General features: G+C 47.5%; 1 protein-coding gene across 1 annotated transcript in view; it reads right to left on the minus strand.

Annotated features, from left to right (window-relative positions):
* Window positions 1-14318, minus strand: part of Fa2h (fatty acid 2-hydroxylase) — a 50329-nt gene that overhangs the window by 21051 nt on the left and 14960 nt on the right. The window lies entirely within an intron of this gene.

Raw genomic sequence — 14318 nt, forward strand, 5'->3', positions numbered from 1 at the left:
GGCAGAGGAGTGCCCAGTGGGCTCAAGGTTAAACAGAAAAAGCAAAGAGGTAAAGTCAGAAGGAAATGGAATGTGCTGGGAAAATCACACAGCTCTAGCTAGCTCTGACGTCACGTGGGGCGAGGCCAGAGAGAGCAGGCCGCCAGGTAAGTGAAACTCCTGCTTCCCTGTAGGAAGGACAGGAGGACATAGCCCACAGGACCTTCCTCCAGATCCTGGGACGAAAGGAATACATGGTGCTGGAGGCTCTTGGAAACAGGGTATTGGCAAGGGGCTGAGGAGGTCTGAGTAGCCATTTGGGGGTCTTTCTTGTCATGATTCTTACCACTCTTTTCCAGAGGAAGCCAGGAGAACCTAATGGTGACAGTGGCCACACTGGTGTTTTCTGGGAAAACCCATGAACAGTGCAAATGAAAGTGCCCTGCTTTAGTCTGCAAATCTCCATACATTCAGTCTGTGTCAAAAAACTAATACTGGAAGGGTTGGGGTTGTGGCTCAGTGGTAGAGTGCTCGCCTAGCACACGTGAGACACCGGGTTTGATCCTCAGCACCACATAAAATGAAATAAAGATATTGTGTCCACCTACAATTAAAAAGTAAATATATAAAAAAACTAATATTGAAATATTTTTTAAAAAGCATTTCATGCTCTTTTGAGGACCTGGAAGAGTGGATTTTTACAGCACAGCATACATAGAAACTCCTGAAATGTCCCACAAAGGTGCCTTCCCACTCCCCATCAGTAGTCAATTATCTTTTTCCTTCCAGTTGTTTTACTCTTAGAATACTCCAGAATGCACCTAGCCCCAGTGCTATGATCCTCCTCCCTCCTGGACATTTTCTCTTGGTTCCCTTTAAGTCCTTTCTTAGAGCAATCTCCCTGTTCTCTGAACTCCAACCCCACTTGGTGCAACCCCATCTTCCCCTTTCAACAAGTCTTCCCTGGGAAGGGGTTACCATGTATAATGTCATTCAAGGTTTTTGTCTGCAACACTCTTCGGATATCCAGAGCAGCAGACCCTGGTCTGACTTGGGCCCATCCACCTGACAACCTCTGAAAGCAGAAAAGAGGGCATCTGCCCCTTAGCGTTGGGTGCGAAGGACTCTTCTGATGTGTGTTTCTAGTCCTTGGCACAGTTTCTCTTGTGCTCAGCTTTTTACCTCCAGGTTTCCTGCAATCCCTCCTGGGTCTCCCACTCTCTGGCTGCACAGGTCCCTTTTCTTTCCCCCGACGGACCTATACATACTTGAAGACAGCCAATATTCCCACACTTTGCCATCTGCTTTCCCCACCGTTGTTTTCTTCCTGGGACATAACTGGGACTCTAAGCATGCTGTTTGGTCCATGTTCCCCTTCCAAGCAGGTGAGATGGGACCTTGAAGAACCCAGCAGAGCTGCACCTCCCTCTCATGCAACATCATGCTTCTGACTCTGGGAACTGGGCAAACATGGGCCCTTTTGGTCACCAGACTACCAGCTAATGGATGCCTGCAGCTTTTTCTATGGGCAACTGCTGTTGGCATGATGTTGTAGACACACGTGTGGTCTAGGCAGTGACCTGGACCCAGAGGCCTGCTTAGTGGAGAGACACAGAAGCCACATGGTGAGGTTGGGGAGCCTGGCATGGTGATGCATGGGACAGTGGCACGGGGGACAGAGGAGAACAGAAAGCCTGAGGAGGGAGATCACAGAGGAAGGTTTGCAGGGTTTCCATATCAGCCTTCCTTTCAGGGGGTGATGGTCTCAGTGAGGTACCACGATGGCCCCCTCCTCTTTTCCCCAGTTCTTCCCTTGCACAACGATCTCACCACATTCACAGATTCACTGGCAGACACGTCTGAGTAACCCCAACCTGCCAGAAGCATCAACTCGAAGACTCTCGAAAACCCCTCTTGCCTTACTCCTTGCCCCTGAAGAATGTTTGATTTCCCACAGCAGAATCTGACCTGAAAGCCCTGTTGTCACCTCCAGTTCAACATTCCTAAAGTAAACACAAGGATGTCCTCTGCAAATCGGCTTATGTGACTTCCCTGTATTTGAAATCTTTCCCCTATATTTCCAAACTTCTCTTCTGGTGCATCCTGGGATTAACCCCTGTCTCCCCTCTAGCCAGATGAGATGACTTGCCATTTTTAAAACATGCTCTTCATTTTCCTTTCCAAGCATCACCCTGTCTAGGATGGGGACAGAAGTTAACATTTCATGAATGCTTACTATAGTCTGTCCCTAACAACTGCATGAAGTAGGCACAATATTATTCCTACGACAGAGGAGGAAACCTAAGCATGGGGCTGTACCATAGTGAGTGAGGGGGTCAAGCCATTAGTGGGACTCTGGAATATTCTCTTTCCCATATGCTCTTCTTCCCTACCATCCTTGCCAGAGATGATCTTTTCATTTCCCAACTTAAAAAAAAAATCATGCTTTCCATGTATTTAAACACTGCCTCAGTTGGTATTTTTAATATCTTGCTTCTGGTTGTTTTTGAATATTTGTGTAGTTATCTTGTTTAACCAATGGCATTATAGATTCCAGCACAACAGAGACCAGCTTTCTAATGGGCATGTACAAATACTAGATGTCCTACCCACATGTCCTCAGTGGGCCATGTTTCAATACTGGGTCTTTGCAAAGCAGCCTGACTCCTGCCATGTGGAAGGACTGGCTGTTGGGGTAGAGAGGGGCTTATGAACAACCTCTTAGAATGGCCTCACAGAGGGGAAATAAGGCTCTCTGCCCGAGAGGGGTGGCCCAGGACCCTGAACATGCCATCCTGCAATGCCACTCTGGGCTGGAAAGGCAGTGTCCACATATAGGATCAACACTCCAACACTGCCTAAGCATGGTGGTGCACACCTGTAATCCCAGGGCTGGGGAGGCTGAGGCAGGAGGATCCCGAGTTCAAAGCCAGCCTCAGCAACTCAATGAGACCCTGTCTCTAAATAAAATATAAAAAAGGGCTGGGGATGTGGATCAGTGGTTAAGCAGCCCTTGTACAACAATCCCCAGTACAACAAACAAAAATCCATTCCAACACTCTAGACTGTAGATTTTCTGTGTCCTTTGAGTACATAGAAAAGGCATGAGCACATCTAATAGTACATAAAATTGATTTGAGATTGCCAGCATTCTTTTTTCTAAATAAATATATTTTAGGGCTGGAGGTGTAGCCCAACAGTAGAACACTTGCCTAGAATGCACAAGACCCTGAAAAAAAAAAGAAAAATTAAAAAAATTACTGTCAGCATTTCATAAATATTAGGAAATTTCATAGGAAAGGGCTGGGGATGTGGCTCAAGTGGTAGTGCGCTTGCCTGGCATGCACGGGGTGCTGGGTTCGATCCTCAGCACCATATAAAAATAAAATAAAGATGTTGTGTCCACTGAAAACTAAAAAATAAATATTAAAAACTTCTCTCTCTCTCTCTCTCTCTCTCTCTAAAAAAAATATGAAATATGTTTTCAGAGCAAAAGACAATCTTCCCAAGGAAGGGCAGTTGGCAACTAGATACTGACATTTAAAAAAAAAGGTCCTATTTAAAGATGTCTATTATGAAGGAAAATAACATTCTAAACTTTTGTTTATTAGCATTCATTGTACATGATGGTTTCCTTGGTTTAAGCTGGTTGATGTGGGACTCTACGACAGGACATAGATCAAATTTTCACGTTGTACCAGTTCCACGCCTTTACTTGAAAAATTACTGAAAAATAGAAAGACGTTGGCTCAACATGGAAATGAAATTTTTAAACTTTCTCGTTCAATTGGAAGTATTCTGAGTGGAAACAAGGGAAGTGGAGGAGCCCCTGATCTGTGGCCCACCACTCCCTCCTGAGCCAGGAGGCCGGGAGCGGCACAGGCTGAGCGTGGCTCGCCAGCTCACATCCCTGCACAGAGCAGTGAGAGTTTTTCTCTGGAAAGTCACCCTGAATCACAGACCAGTGCCATTCTGAAGGCAGGGAACACCCTACCTATGAAGGATGAGAAAAAGAGGGACAAAGGGGAAGACAGTAGTTGTGAGCACTTCCTGTCCTTCTCCCGCTTTCTGCTGCCCCAGTCTAATGACACCTTGAGGGGCCTGTGGCCAACAGGGAGTAATGTCACGAGTGACGAGTGACGGGCTCTTGACAAATAAACCCTGGAGTGACCATATAAACAAAGGTGCTTTCTGGGTGGCCTTATAGGACCACACCCCTTCCTGGCAGAAGCCCAGGTTATTATCACAAGATTGAACACACCTCCAATACGGGAGGAGACTCCAAGGAGAGGCAGAGCCAGCCATCTATTAGCATCAGCAAGAGCAGGAATACTCTTAGGGACAGGAAAGGGCCCCCAGCTCTTATTTCATTGACTAACTTCCTTGAGTCGGGCTGTGAGATTCCAGAAGGTCTGAGAACCTTTTTCTACAGAAGGGTCTGAAGAGAGTCATCCAGTCTCACTCTGGGGACTCCAGGAACCTTGTCCTTCCAACAGCAGCTGTACCACCCGGCACACATGCTGATCTGGACTCGTTTCCAGGTGCCTGAGCCCCGGTATTTATTTTACAGTTGAGCTGGGCTCACCCTGCATTCCCCAGGCAAACACCGTCCATGAATCACAAGTGTGTAAAGGTCATTCCGGCAACTAGGGTACTCTAAAAAGCTTTTTTAAAAAAAAGTTTCCTGGAAACTTTTTAAAAAACTCTCCTGATCCCGGAAGGAAGACAAAGAGAACTTTAAAAACCTAAAAGAATCTCATAGTGAAGAAAATCTGTGTGTTAGGAGACTGTTCTGCATGGTGCCTTTGGGTTGGGTGCCTTTCAGCACCCAATTTAGAAGGTGAGTAACTCTGTGGTCAGACTTTTATTGGCTTTCACAAGAATGATTTAACACAAGTGTAATGAGTGACACTTGGAAGAGTGTCAAATGACAGCTTTCTCATAGGATCCACTTGAGGGATAGAAGACAGTCCTGGAACAACAAGAAGGGTACCGTAGACCCAGTCTCTCATCCAGGCCCTCCCCATCCCCCTTCTCCCCACCTCTGGGAAGAAGCACTTTGTGTTCAGTTGCTCAGGGCTGAAAGCATCTTTCTCTCCTCCCACCTTAGCTATCTGTTGCCTCCCAAGCTAGAGTGTAAGCTCTGTGCTTATCTTGTTCATTGTGAGGGCCTGGCACAGGGTTGGCACTCAAATACCTGCCAAACGATACATAATGAGTAGATGAGTGGCCTGCTCAGGCGGAAAGGCCACCGTAGCATGGGCAGAGCCACAGGAGGAGAACTTCCCAATGGCTTTCACATTTTGTGTTTACTTAGAAAGAGGACAGGCACAAGGAGCCACCAATGTCACCTGCCAAGGAGATGGCATAGGCAGGCACAGCACATTTCTAGCCAAGAGCCGCTGGACATGCTAGGCAATGTGGTGGTGGGGTAAAGAGGGTATTTTGACCTCATCAGATACTTCCAGACACAGTTTAAGACCACACAGGAGAGAAGCCTGCAGACAAGAGCGCCAGCCACAGCTTCTCCCAGCACTCTGCCGATTCCTGGCTGGCAAGCGCCCTGATCACACCCATGGCCCTCCTGGGTCCCTCCTCTGCCAGCACTTTCATACCAGGTTCAGCACTGTCAGATCCAAATGCACCCAGCACTGGCTCCCTGGCAGCTCCCTGAGGTTCCCAGCCAGCCCCACAACAGGCCATCTCTCGGGAAGGCAGCCCTCAGAGGCCCGTCTAGGCCTGGAAGAATCCAAGGCAGCCATTTAGTTCTTGCTTTACACTCAGCTCTAGACCAAGGGGTACAGTTCTAGACCGGGTTCCACTGCCAACACGCTGTGTGGCCTCCATATCTTCCTCCTGGAACAAGACGTTGCTTCTCTCTGGCAAGGGCACCCCAACTTCCAGCTGTCTTCAGCGGCTGGGCAGGCGACAGGGCCGAGTGGAGCAGGCAGGGCGTGGTTCACGACACAGACCTATTTTGTTTGTATGTGAAACATGCAGGAATCCTCATCCCTTCCTCAGATGCTTATTCTGATTTTCCTTAAAACATGAGGCACCAAGAAGCAAGACTCAGGCAAAACCATGAGGCACCTTTTGCCAGGGGACATTGGCATGGAGAAAAAAAGAAATGTATAAGGGCAGTAGCAATAGCCATTGTCATTGGGTCTTGAGGTCACAGGGGTCAGAGGGAATGGAGCAGACGATAGAGAAATACAGGAGCCATGCCCTGCGATGAGAGGCAGCCCTGCCTTAGGTACAGGTCATGGGAGACCGTCAGACCCTATGATTTTTTTTTTAATATTTGTTTTTTAGGTGTAGATGGACACAATGCCTTTATTTTATTTACTTATTTTTATGTGGTACTGAGGATCGAACCCAGGGCCTCGCCTGTGCTAGGCCTAGTGTGCTCTACCACTGAGCTATAACCCCAGCCCCAGATCCTGTGATTTTTAAGAAAAATGGGAAAGCTGTTTTTTTTTTTTTTTTTTTTTTTTGTGTGTGTGTGTGAAATCTCCAGATTTTTAAATTCACCTTGCATATAAAGCAAATGAGTGCTGGGGGCCAAACCAATAGGTCTGAACATAAACACAGCTCTGGTGTGCTGGTCTGAAAACTCGGGGGTGAGCTACAGCCTCCTGTTCTATGTGGGTGCCCCTTTGCGGGGAAGGAGAAGGGAAAGGCAAGAGCAAAGATTTTGTTCTCCACTCCACCACCTTATTTACAGGACAGGGAATCTAGATGGGGAGCCCAGGCTGTACCCACAGGGCACAGGCCTGCAGTGCCAAAGCCCTGGGTGAGTTGGGTGACAGGCACCAAAGGAACCAGAGGCCTAGCAAGGCCCAGTGAAGGGTGAGCCTGGCCTCCTCCTCCCTCCAGTCTAGGGTGGCAACAATCAGCTTTAGAGGAAGCAGGGGATGGGAGCAGAGGTGTGGGGGAGGGGATGATATTTACTGGTATTCCCTCCTTTGTGTCTGGAAGGAGACAAAACCTGTGAGGGTGAAGAAATTACAGTGGAGACCCAGGCCATGCACCAAAGATGTCACCTCCATTGTCACACTTTCCAGTACAAAGGCCTGTCCTGGTTGAACTGTGTCTGCTCCATGCTGTAAATTCATATGAACAATTCCACACTGAGAAACCTATAGGAGGTGACTTTGTTTGGGGCCATGAAGATGTAATTAATGAGGTCATTAAGGTGTGCCCAACCCAGCATAACTGGAATCCTTAGGAAATGGGGAAATACTGGGAAAATGTGAACATAGACATGTCCACAAAGAGAGCACCATATGAGGATGAAGGGCTGATTCATCTACAAGCCAAGGGTCATCAGAGACCCCAGCACACAACCAGAAGCCAGGAGAGACTCTTTCTCACATCTCTCAGAAGGAACCTATCTTGCGGACCCTTGGTCTTAAAATTCTGACCTCCAGAACTATACACTATGAGAGTATAATTCCTCTTTTTTTGGTACTGGAGTTGGCCCCAGATGTGCTTTACCATTGAGCCACTTCCCTAGCTCTTTACATTTAAAAAAAATTTTTTTTGAGACAATGTCTCATTAAATTGCCTAGAGTTTCACTAAATTGCTTAGGCTGGCCTTGAACCTGACATCCTCCTGCCTTAGCCTCTGGGGTGGCTGTGATTACAGGCATGTGCTCCCATGCCTAACATAGATGACAAATTCATGTTGTTTAAATTACCTAATTTGTGGTAGTTATGGCGGTACTAGAAAACGAATCCAAGAACTGAATCAGCTTTCCCTGGGATCCAGGCGGGGCCAAGGAAGGAGAGGGAATTCAACCAGGAGAGAGAGCCACACTGAGAAACCTATGCAAGGAGATATAAAGCCAGGGCCTGCATCTTGTCCTCTGCTGCAGGAAATCAGGGTCTGCCTGTCAACATGACCTTCCCACCTGGCCCACCATGGGGGGACATTGGAGCACATCCCCTCCTAACTCAGAGGCAGCACTTTTCCCCTTCCTTTGGGGCTTGAGAAGCCACTCCCCTGTCTTTCCCACTTGGAGTGTGGTGCAGGGCAGGTGGCAGAGCAGGGGCCACACAAACTGATGCTCTCTTGGATGCAAACCTTGTTCTGCACTCTTCCCACCTCCACCCCCCACCCCCCAACACATGGTCCTGGGCCAGCCAGGCCACCTTCATGGTGAGCATATGTGGTGGACATCCCGTTGATATTGACATAATTCTCCCTGAGAAACTGGCAAGAGGCTTTCCATAGACGGGGGGAACTCAGTCACTCATGCAAGATCTCCCAGATGATGGATGGAGGACTCACTGGGAGGTCCCCAAGGGCCTCTGTCTCAGCCCCTAGCCCTCCTCCAGTGCCCAGGCCCTGTCTTCCCTAGAGAGGGTGGGCTTGGAGGGTGCATGGGGGGAGAACAGAGAAGAACAACAGAGAGTCTGCGCTCTGCACCGCAAACAAACAAGTCCAGCATAGAGGAGGCCTGAAAGGAGGCAGTGTGCGGCGGCGGGGGCTGCGGGGGGCGGGGCGGCCGCATAAAGGAATGTTGTTCGAGAAGGCCGGGGCTGGGCACTGAGAGATGGACAGATGGCCTTTTATCCCTGGGCCCGGTTGTGCCTGAAAACCCTTTCTCTGAGATGAGATGGCACCCTGGGCCCCGTGTCCAGCTGCCCCGACCCCCTGCAGCACACCTGGTAGCACACAGATGGACAGCTCAGAGGAAGACGATGAGTGGGGCTGTCCTGAGCCTCATCTGCCTAGAGAGCCCTGTCCTTGTGCTGACAGCCCACCTCCCCGGCCCCGGGGATGGTGGTTCTGGGGAGCCGGACACAGCCACAACCAAGGCAGCAGAATCCACTTGCTTCCCCTTCTAACAGACTGCTCTCTGCCTCGCTGGGTCCAAATCAGAAGTCGGGCCCTGCAGGGCAGAGCTCTGGCTACCCTTTCGTGGTGGAGGAAGTGACAAGCCACAGAACCCCCCAAAGCAGGCCCACACCTGACCCTCCTCACATCACTGCAAGTCCATAGCTCTGCAAAGCCACCAGGCAGGAAGAAGGACAAAAAGGAAATAAGTAGGAAGCTTGTGCCTAAGATGTGACCAACTGCTCTTGTTCTGGAATGTGGAGAGAAGGACAGGAAGACAGTGCCAGTCCCCTGGGACCTGGTATTGCTTCTGCTCATAAAATGAGCTGTTCTGAATGCCAGTGCCTGCAACCTCATCCTCCGAAGCAGAAGGCAGTGTAGGTGGGCAATCCCGGACATCAGAAAAAGGGGACAGCTGCGCACGGTGGCACATGCCTGTAATCCCAGTGGCTCAGGAGGCTGAGGCAGGAGGATCGCAAGTTCAAAGCCAGCCTCAGCAACTCAGTGAGACCCTGTCTCTAAATAAAATACAAAATAGGGCTGGGGATGTGGCTCAGTGGTAGAGTGCCCCTGAGTTTAATCCCTGGAACCAAAAAAGATAGAAAGAAAGAAGAGAAAAAGGGGGTCAACAGCCTGAAAATACTAAATTACTGCTTGAAACTGCCAATGTGCCCCTACAAGTTTTTGTGCTATTATTCTGATTCACGTGGGCTTGGTGAGGGTGAACGCAAGGAGCTCTCTGAGGCTTACCTTCTGGATTCTTCTGAATAAAATCCTGTCTCTCCCTGCAATAGCAGGGTAGGAAGGAACTGGGCTGCAACTGTGATGGGCAACGTCAGAGCTTGCAGGACACAATCTCTTCAGAATGCATCCTTTTGCAGACTTGGTGAGACCAAGTCTGGCTGACTGCAATCTCTCAGGACCTGGACCTCAAACCCCTCTGAGAGGCTCACAGGACATGCTACCCACAAGGAAAACCCACTGATGCCATCTAAACACACCATCATCTGGCCCAGCTTTCATAATAAAACAATATGTTTCAGATCTACCATGTGAGGCTCTGAGCTCTAACGGTGATGCCCTCCGTGTTTTATTTCGCTAATCTTTAAAGGAGAAACGGAGCCATCAATCTTCAAATAACCTTACATCATGGTTTCAGAAGCAATAATCCCAAGTATGCCTTTCATACTCCATTTAAGAAAGAAAAATAATTGTTGTTTTTGCCATTTGTTTACAAAAGGGCAAATGATTTACAAGAAACTATAATAGTCACTGAACCATTTTGTTTAAAAAAAAAAATCACAACAACAAAGCAACTTGCCTCACGCCTCACTACTACTTTTTGGGAGGTGGGTATTAAGGATAGAACTCGGGGGTGCTCTATCACTGAGCTACCTCCACAGCCCTTTTTAATTTTTCTTTTTAAACAGGGGCTCACTCAGTTGGCCAGGCTGTCCTCAAACTTGTGCTCCTCCCGCTTCAGCTTCTGGAGTCGCTGGGATTACAGGCGTGCACCGCCACACCCAGCCGACTACTCCTTTTTATGGATTTAAACAATTTCTACCTCTGCTCAGCCCTGCAATCCTTCCCCTTTATAATGGAGGATGTTTATATTGACAGAGATCAGATGACCTGCCTCGGTGACATGGGTGGATCTAGAACACAAGACTGTTGGACTGCTTGAGACCCACTGCACACATCTGAACCTTGTCAGGTCTGCACAGTGCACCCTAGAACGGGGGACACCTGGTGATTCCTGGTGAGCTACAGTGTCTCCTCTGAATTTCCTAAGGGTTAAACACCATGTTTTAGACGTATCACCGTGTTAGAACCTCAGCCCCAGGGGATGACTTCTCTGAAAACCCCAGGACAAGGTGTCCTTCACCTGTCTGACATGGTCACAAGTGATAGACATCATCATTAGCGTGTGTCAAGCAGAGAAGGCAAGAGTGAGCCATTTGTGAATGATGCAGGGACCCCATCCTGGAGCAGAACCACCCCTAATCTAGGGGCCATTATGCCAGAGAGAAAAAATCAGGAGCCCTGGGCCACAGCGCTAGACCAGTGCTGCCCAACAGTCTTTCTGACAATGCTGAAAATGTTCTATCTTTGTGCTAATATAGTAGCCAATAGCCCCTACTGAACCCTGGAAATGTGGCTGGTGTGACCATGCATGTGACTTCTTGATTTAATTCTAATTAATTTAATTTTCTTTCTTTTTTTTTTTTTTTTTTTTTTTTTTTTTGTGGTGCTGGGGATTGAACCCAGAGCCTTGTACATGCCAGGCAAACACTCTCCCAATTGAGCTATATCGCCAACCCATTAATTTAAATTCAAATAGCCACATGTGGATTGTAAGCTCTGGATCCATCAGTTAACTATACTATTTGAAATCTTATCTTGGATGATGATTTCTTGGCATCTCCAACCTGACATGTCCCCAGGGAACTTGAAAGTCCCATCCCAAACCTGGGCCCCCATCCCAGTATTTATCATTTCCATAAATCAAACCACCCCGTTGTTCAGGGCAAAATCTTGGCATCACCCTCAAGTCCTCCCTTTCCTCAATGTCGACATCCAATCCATTAGCAAATTCTAGAAGTGCTATGTCTAAGGCAATTGCTAATCTCCCCCATCCTCATGGTCACCCAGTTTAGGCCAGCCTACCCTCTAGTCACCTGGACAACACTGATGGCCTTTAACTCTTTCTGATTCTACTCTCGACCACCTGCAATCTATCCTCCATATAGCAACTAGAACTATCTAAGAAAATAGTTTTTCTTTATTATTTTTCCTTATTACTCCTTTAGCCTTCTGCATAAAACTTTCCAGGGGCTGCCTATTGCCCTCTGAATAAAACTTAAATCCCTGTGACTCATGAACCTCACCAAGATAGGGCGCTGGCTCACCTCTCATTTCACCTCTCTCCACACTTCCTTACTCATACTGTCTGGCAACACCAGAGCCCCGTCTTGGTCATACCTCAGGACCTTTGCACCTTTGTGACAGCTCCTTTTTATTCACCAACCATTGACTCCTTAGAGACGCCTTCCCTGATAACCCCCATCTGAGCCATGGCTGCCACTTTGCCACAGCCCCTCTCCCCGGTCTAAAACATATCATCTAGTCTATTATTCCACTGTGCAATACACATGCAGAATATTTATATTCTGCTATAGCACTTGCTACCACTCTTAATTATTGTGTCTACCTCCTCCCACTGACAGGTTAGCCTCTTGAAGGTAGAAATCTTTTTATTCGTAGCAGCAAGCACAGTGCCAAGCACAGAAGAGAAGTCCACTGTGTTTGTGGTTGCACAGCAGAAGGCATGGTGAGAGGAAGGCATCCCTGTGAGCCCTCGGGACCACCTGGGGCGTTGGCCAGCCTTGTCTTTGGAGTCTGTTCTTCCCCAACCAGGTGACTGTCTCAGGTCTAGAGTTGCACTTGTGCACATGCAATCAGGATGAGGGCCCACAGGCCCTGGTCACAGGGAAGGGGCAACTCTGAGAGAGGAGAATGCCCTCATGCCCCTCTGAGGGTATGGACAGGACCCCCATAGGGTCAAAACACATAGCAAGTCCGGCTTTGAAAACATCCTACCCTCAACACCTAGCAGAAATCGACCCCTTTCTTAGCAGAAGCTGGAACGGATTCCATTTGATCAACATGTTCTGTTTTACAGATCTCATGTGGTCTCATGACAACCACCCGCAATCCTGTGGGGGAGCCAGGGGAAAATGACAGGGGAAAATTCACAAGGTGAAACAACATACTCAAAGTCACACGGTTAAGTAGATGCTAAGGCAGGAGCATGGCACAGACTCTGGGCTCCAGATCCCTACAGGGCAGCAATGTGGGCTGCCTGGGCCATGTTCATCTTGCAATCGCCCTGCACCAAGCTCCACACTGCAAATGGAGGATGTGGACCCTTTTAATTTTTACTTTATTTTTTATTTTTGACACAGGGTCTCACTAAGTTGCTTAGGGCCTCGATAATTTGCTGAGGCTGGCTTTGAACTTGCAGTTCTTCTGCCTTAACTTCCTGAGTCATTGGGATTATAGGCATGAGTCACCATGCCCAACTAGGATGCTGATTCTTTAATAACCCCATGGAACCTGCCCACCTGGCCACCTGTAGTTTTCCCATCTCCAGTCTTCCTCTTGCCCTTGGCCCTTAGCCTTCTAATACAGTAGGTCACAAACACTATGGTGCTCCTGAGTCACATGGGATACTTGTTGAAACACAGATTTCTGGGATCTTGCTTTGAGAGATTCTGATTTTATAGGTTAGGAAAATGGCCCAAGAATCTTTTTTAATATCACTATATGCTAGGTAACTCTTATAATTATGTTTTCTTTTTCACTCAAGTGAAGTATCAAACTCTTCCCATGAACCTTCAAAATTGGAACCTCTGTCACCATTGGGTCATCTTTCTGAAATATGACATAGTTCATACATATTCACATCCATCTAAGCTATTCAAGTAGCAGAATCCATGTAGTGATATCTGGACTGGGTAGAATAGCATTTCCTCCCAAAGCATGTCCACTGAGAGTCAGTGAATGTGGCTTTATTTAGAAATAGGGCCTGTGACGTCATCCAGTTAAATGAGGTCAGACTGGACCAGGGTGGATGCTCACTTCAAGATGACTGGTGTCCTCCTAAGAAGAGTATAATGTGGAGACACGGATGTGGAGCCACAAGAAAGAACACCTTATTAAGATGAAGGCAGGGACTGGAGGGACAGGTCTGCAAGCCAGGGATAGCAGAGCACTGCCGGAAGCTGGGAAAGACTTGGAACAGGTGAGGGATTCCAGAAAGAACCAATGCTGTTAATATCTTGTGTCAGCTGCCCAGCCTCTAGAACTGCAAGAAAATAAATTTCTGTTGTTCTAAGCCATTCAGTGTGTGGTGCTTTGTGCAGCCCTAGAAAACTAACACAGCATCATTGGAAATGCGATCCTTTGCTGCAAATAACCATTTGTGTGCTATAATTTTATTTTCCCACATTTCCTTTAAGAATATATTTGTGAGTGGGTCAGGGGTGCAGCTCCGTGGTAGAGTGCTTGCTTGCTTAGCAGGCGTAAGGGCCTGGGTTCAGCCCCAGCACAAGCATGCACGCGCGCACACACACACACACACAAATCTGTGAGTGATATCTGCAAGATAACTACTTAATATTTCTTTTAACCTTTTACTATGAAAAATCTCAAATATGCAGCAAAGCTGCAAACATTACACTATGAATACCTACTTGCATCCCCTGTGCTGAATTTCCCCATTCACATTCTATTATTTCTTTTTAAAAATAATCCTTAAAAGGCATGTGTATACCAACAGGTAACTCCTAAAATTGAGAGGTCATATCCTTAGATGTGAAAATGAAATCTGTGCTAAGTTTATTTATCTCTCCTTTTACCCCCATGGAATATCTATTGATATAGTAAAAAAAAAAATGTACTGACCTTAATTAAGGCTATAGTTTGACAAGTTTTA

Source organism: Ictidomys tridecemlineatus, chromosome 15 (assembly GCF_052094955.1).
Source record: "Ictidomys tridecemlineatus isolate mIctTri1 chromosome 15, mIctTri1.hap1, whole genome shotgun sequence".
Classification (NCBI taxonomy): Eukaryota; Metazoa; Chordata; class Mammalia; order Rodentia; family Sciuridae; genus Ictidomys; species Ictidomys tridecemlineatus.